Raw genomic sequence first — 5,603 nt, 5'->3', positions numbered from 1 at the left:
AATAATATACATTAATATTACATACATAATTTGCTCAATGTATTAGATATCAACACTAAACAAAGGGATCTCCCAAAATATAAAATAAGCTATTTATTTCAAGCTTCACCAAATGTCTATTTTTTCATGTCTAAACACTAGTAGCACCTAAAATAGACCCCTATATGTGATTTCTACATTTAGAATACATATAAGGCATAATTCATTAGGCTACTGTCCTTCTTTTCTGAAATTCTAAATCCAAGAAAATTGAATCACTTTTAAATGAACCGATGTGTTTATGGGATCTGTGGGGTGTAAGAAAACTTCAACTGCTGCTCTGTGTCACGCTGATACAGGCATAAACTCGCAGGTTAAACTTCTCTCTCTGTAGTACAAGTTTCAATTTGGATTTTAAAAAGCTTGAGGCCATCAATTTTCACATCTTTTCCCACTCCCATTTCAGAAATCAGAGACCCTATTTCAGGAAAATACTGACAAGTTATGTGGAGGTTTAATATGTTCAAGCATAAATCCAATGGCCATTAGAGGAACTCCGTTATTGAAAAAAAAAATTAAACTACTACTACCATGGTTTGGGGCTTTTATTTAATACCCCTTTACTTAAAGTCAAACAAGCACATTAGAATCATGGCTCATAAATATGAGGGAGTCCTGCTACCCTAAAGTATTACTAAAACTCTCTTCCACTGAGACAACACACAAGCACAACTCAGATAGTTCTTTCTCCTTTGCTATCTACCTCTTATGTGCACTCACATGCACATTCCTATATTTATGTATTATTTATAGGATCGAAAACGTTACTTCCTTGTGAGTAAAACAAGGAAGAATGCGCTGACCAGCAGCTTCTCTAGCTTGATTCCCATCCCCTTGCAAACCCTCTTCAATTCACTACCATGTCATGTCACTCAACAAGCAATAAGATTTCACAAAGCCCCCTTCAAGATCAGCTGCAGAATCACCTTAACAAGTAAATTTCAGGTAACAGAAGCAAAGCAATGAAACAATATGTCATAGTCATGATTAAGGGTAGCCAAGGTTAAAGTAAATGCTATCTTACTGGGATAAATTTAGGTTCTTCAGATACTACCAAACTAACAAAGAACAAAAATAGCATATTTCCATGTGAGTGCTCTTTCAAGTTAGGTTGGAGAATATGGAAGGTGAAGTCATTCCAGAGCCTGCTTTTCTATTGGGTGGCACTGGACAACAGTATTTACCTTTTTATTTTCAAAGACAATGTCTTAAAAAAATAAGTAAGTAAATAATTTTTTTTTTTAAAAAAAGACAATGTCTTACAAAGACATTCAATGATATAGGACCTCCAGAATTGCCTTACAAAATAAGATGAATGCTAAGAATGTTTAGGTCCAGGGAGATAGCTCAGTAGAATAAGTGCTTGCCTCGCAAGTCCTGAGTTCAATCCCTGGTACCACAAAAAAAAAAAAAAAAAAAAAAGAATGTTCAAACTGAGGGGCGTATTCTGAGGGGGATTAATGGAAATGCATCTTTTACTGTAATCATCATTATTTCACTGTTCCTCTTATATTTTGACATCTCAAATCAACAGTCAACACTTGCAAAAGTTAACCCAGAAAGGGCATACTTTAACATGCTAGATGATAATGTTTACATTATCCATTTATATCTTTAGAAAATGCCAGAAAAAATGAAAAATAAATGCATAAATATTTACTATGAATATACTATAAATTAGGGCCTATGCTAAAAGCTTTCATGAAAATTTCACTTGATCTTAGTTGCTCTATAGCACTGTAGATAGCAACCTTTTTATTCAAGGCTAATGAAGAAAACATGAAACAAAATAAAGTACAGGTGACAATAACCCATCTGCTTGCAACAATAATGAATTCCAATTTTCTGTGCACCTAACATGAACATTCTTTCTTAGCTTCTCAGAGTGAATGGATCTCGATCTTCATCAAGAAAAGATTAACAAGGCTATAATGTTGCAATTACCTTCTGGGTAATGATGGTATATTTATATGAGATTTCAGTTTGTGATTCCTCATCCTGTGAAGAGGAGTGAAAGGAGAACAAATATGGACTAATCTCTATAGAAGCCTTTCAAAATGAATGGAAAGTCATGATGAACAGACTTAGATTTTTGACAGGGTTTTTTTTTGTTGTTGTTGTTGTTGTTGTTTTTTGTTTTTTGTCTGTTTGTTTTGTTTGTTTTGTATTTTAGGGAAGGGTCTACAGGGTGTTCAGGGTCTCACTACTAGTTCAGACTCCTAGTGATCTGCCTGTTTACAGCCTCCCGAGAGCTGCGATTACAGGTGCGTGCCATCACGCCCAGTCTCAATCATAGTCTCAGCGTAGCCCAGGTGCGGGGCCAGCACAGCCATCCCAGGGATCGCCCAGCCCCTGCTCCTGCTTGCAGGCGCTTTAATCCACTGAGCTATTTGGCCTGCCCTCACAGTGTGTTTTAATATGCACAACTAGTCTGAGATTCTTTTGTGCTGGTCAGCCTGATCTAGACATAAAATATTAAATGGAAGTCCCCAAGTCAATAAAACACCTTAAGGTATCACCACTTATCTGCATAATCTTAGGAGAAAATAAGCCAGTAAAAACTAAAATGCCCTGCTGACTTAATAATACTTAAAGAATGAATGTATCAATGAAAAGTTGACATGACCCATAGGTCTGATCATCTATTGAAGTTGCAGCAATTGGTATAAATTTAATTGCTCACCTTCACTCCTCTTACTCTTCCAAGAAGGAAAACTGGCATGGTCTACACAGTCCAACACTCAGCACCTGCTCCAAACACGAAAGCCCCATGTTCTAAAACAAAAAGTTGTTGGCCCAGGTCTGGGGACAGGTGACGTAACAGTGCAAGTTGGCTCCATATCCTTCTGTATGTACCACGCTTTTTTCAAGTCTCGGGTTACACAGAATAACAAATAAGTCCAGAGCACTGTCATTTCCTCTAATTAGCCTAAAACCAGCTCTATACAGGAAATGTTGCAATTTGGACAACGATGAACAAAATATATAGTCTAATGTATGCTTGCCTTGATAATTTAATAACTTCATCTTTATGTGCTTAAACTCTGACAAGGGTAAAATCCAGTGGAGAGAACTATGAACAAGAATCAAAGCCATCAGACGATGACATTAAAATACAAGGAAATATAAACAGCTGTGTTGATGTAGTATTGGGGAATTGAGGGGTGAGGGCACCCTTTTGTTTCCAGTTTTTAGGCAGGTTTGGTAAGTTTCATTACTCTAACCACAAGGAGAAACATAAACCACATTTTCATCCAATATATGAAGTAATAAAAGTCCTTCAGAAACTTTCTTGTATGTTCACTGTAATAGTTCAATTAAAATGTACCTTTTCAGAACTAAACTTTACAAAGGATCCTGATTAAAGAAAAGTCCTGAATACAAGTTAAATACAAACTAACTACAAATTTAATTTAAGATTTTAAACCTATTTCTAACTTAAAGAAAGGTTAAAGCAATCTATTTTTAATTAAATATATCTATAGCAACTTAATTCCAAATCTTAAGGTTTTGCAACCCAATTTTTTATGATAAGAGTATTACTAAAATTCATCTGCATTGAATGACAATCTTCCAGTCCTTTCGGCTCTCTGAATCCATTATCTCTCTCATGGGAATGAATGCTTTGCTATGACTGATGATGAAGAAGATATATAGGACAAATGATGCAGTTTTTCATTTAAAAGACTAAAAAGGAAATTCACTTTAGTCTCCTTTCTGCCTAGTTTCATTAAAATCTAAATACAGCTATTCTAAGAGATTTTTTTCTACCTCAGTTCAGTTTGACAAAAACTGTCTCATGTATCATTTAAATCAATTATACATTCTCTGGAAATATACCAAAAAAAGTTTCAGCTGAACACTTCGGTTTTAAAATAAACACATAAAACATCTGCAAAATAAATAAGCAATCAACATAACCCTTAAAAACAATAACCTGTAAATGCATATTATTTATAATTATTACTAAACTATATTCTAAGAGTTTCAAACATACAAAAATTATTTCCACGTGATTATTTCCTAAAATACCTTAATACAATAGTGTCTTTGATACTGTGAGCACACAGACAATAACAATTCATATAGATAGGTTACTACAGGAAGGAAAACTTGGAGGAGAGAAGCGACATACATACATACATGCACACATATATGTATATAAACCTACACACAACTGTACATTTAGCAATTCACATTGTAATTACAACATTATTTAGGGGATAAAACAGTTTGGAGTAAGAATATTACTTTAAAATTATGTTCTATGACTACAGGAAAATAATGAGACTTTGATATGACGTGATTATATATATATATATGTAATCACACGTTGTTTAATGGTATTTTAGATGCCTTTGATAAATTATTACAAAATGATTTCTGTTACGTGGATGATGAAATAAAGTATAAACTTCTTTTCCTTAAGAACCCCGACTCTTTTATAAGCCCGAAACTTTGGCTTCTTCATATTTAGACATAAGATGGCTGATTATTGAGAGGAGCAAAGAAATACTGAAGCAAAAGGAAAGGCAAGAAGAAAGGAAGAGGAAAAGAAAGGAGAGAAGGGATAAAAGGAAAGAAGGAGAAACAAAATGATGCACCCAAAGTATTCTCTTCTTCTTCTGAACAGAAATGTGCATAATGCCGAGACATAGCAATTCAAAGAAGGAAGATGTCTTTCCCAAGAAAATCACATCAGCACTACCTCAGGAGACTGCATTTCTCTAAATGATGTGAAGTAAAGCGGAGGCTCTGTACTAGTCATTTGCCGTTTCCTCATGCTGGCAACTGCCCTGGATCCCTCTGAGGTTCTCAGCCCTGTTCAGGACCCTGAAGGCTATCATAAATCTGATCAGTATAACTGCTATCTTGGCATCCACTTTTAGGCCTGATATAAATTACTGGAAAGCTTTTACACCACCATCCTCTGTCTCCTTAACACCTCTCCCCTGGAGGTTGTCTGAGGTACAGTCTGCTCACAGAGCAAGCCAAGCACGGCAAGCACTGCTATCAAGAGAGGCAGCTTTGCTTTTGACAGCAAGAGTGGGCATGGACTTGGGGTCACTTCGCTGACTTTTCTCCTTCTCTCACTCTCCAGTTTAAAACCAGTGTCTCTTACGCCATTAAATCAAAAAACACAGACGCCAAGAGAACTTCAGACATATGGTAAAGAACAGAGTAAAGAAGAGTGAAAGGGTGTCGGGGCAAATAAATAATGGCCTGTAAGATATATAAAGTTGTGAAGAAGAATTACATGTTGTCTTGCTTACTGTCTCATTGCTGCAGCAAAATACCTTATACTCACAACTTAGAGGAAAAGTTTAGTCTAGCTCACGGTTCATTAAGGTTTCAGTCCACAGTCAGCCGACTTGAAGGCAGGGTAGCACGGGAGAGGGTGTATCCTAGAGGCGAGGCGGTCAATGGAGAGGGCGTATCCTAGAGGCGAGGCAGTCAATGGAAAGGGTATATACTAGAGGCGATGCGGTCAATGGAGAGGGTATATCCTAGAGGCCACGCGGTCAATGGAGAGGGTGTATCCTAGAGGCCACGCGGTCAATGGA

General features: G+C 36.4%; 1 protein-coding gene across 1 annotated transcript in view; it reads right to left on the bottom strand.

The window, feature by feature from the left end:
- The window catches only part of LOC101585341 (1,4-alpha-glucan-branching enzyme), a 308,796-nt gene that overhangs the window by 246,382 nt on the left and 56,811 nt on the right, over positions 1-5,603 (bottom strand). The gene's annotated exons all lie outside the window — the stretch shown is intronic.

This window comes from Octodon degus, unplaced genomic scaffold, assembly GCF_000260255.1.
Source record: "Octodon degus isolate 3935 unplaced genomic scaffold, OctDeg1.0 scaffold00066, whole genome shotgun sequence".
Classification (NCBI taxonomy): Eukaryota; Metazoa; Chordata; class Mammalia; order Rodentia; family Octodontidae; genus Octodon; species Octodon degus.
This window is presented reverse-complemented; position numbering and strand designations above follow the sequence as displayed.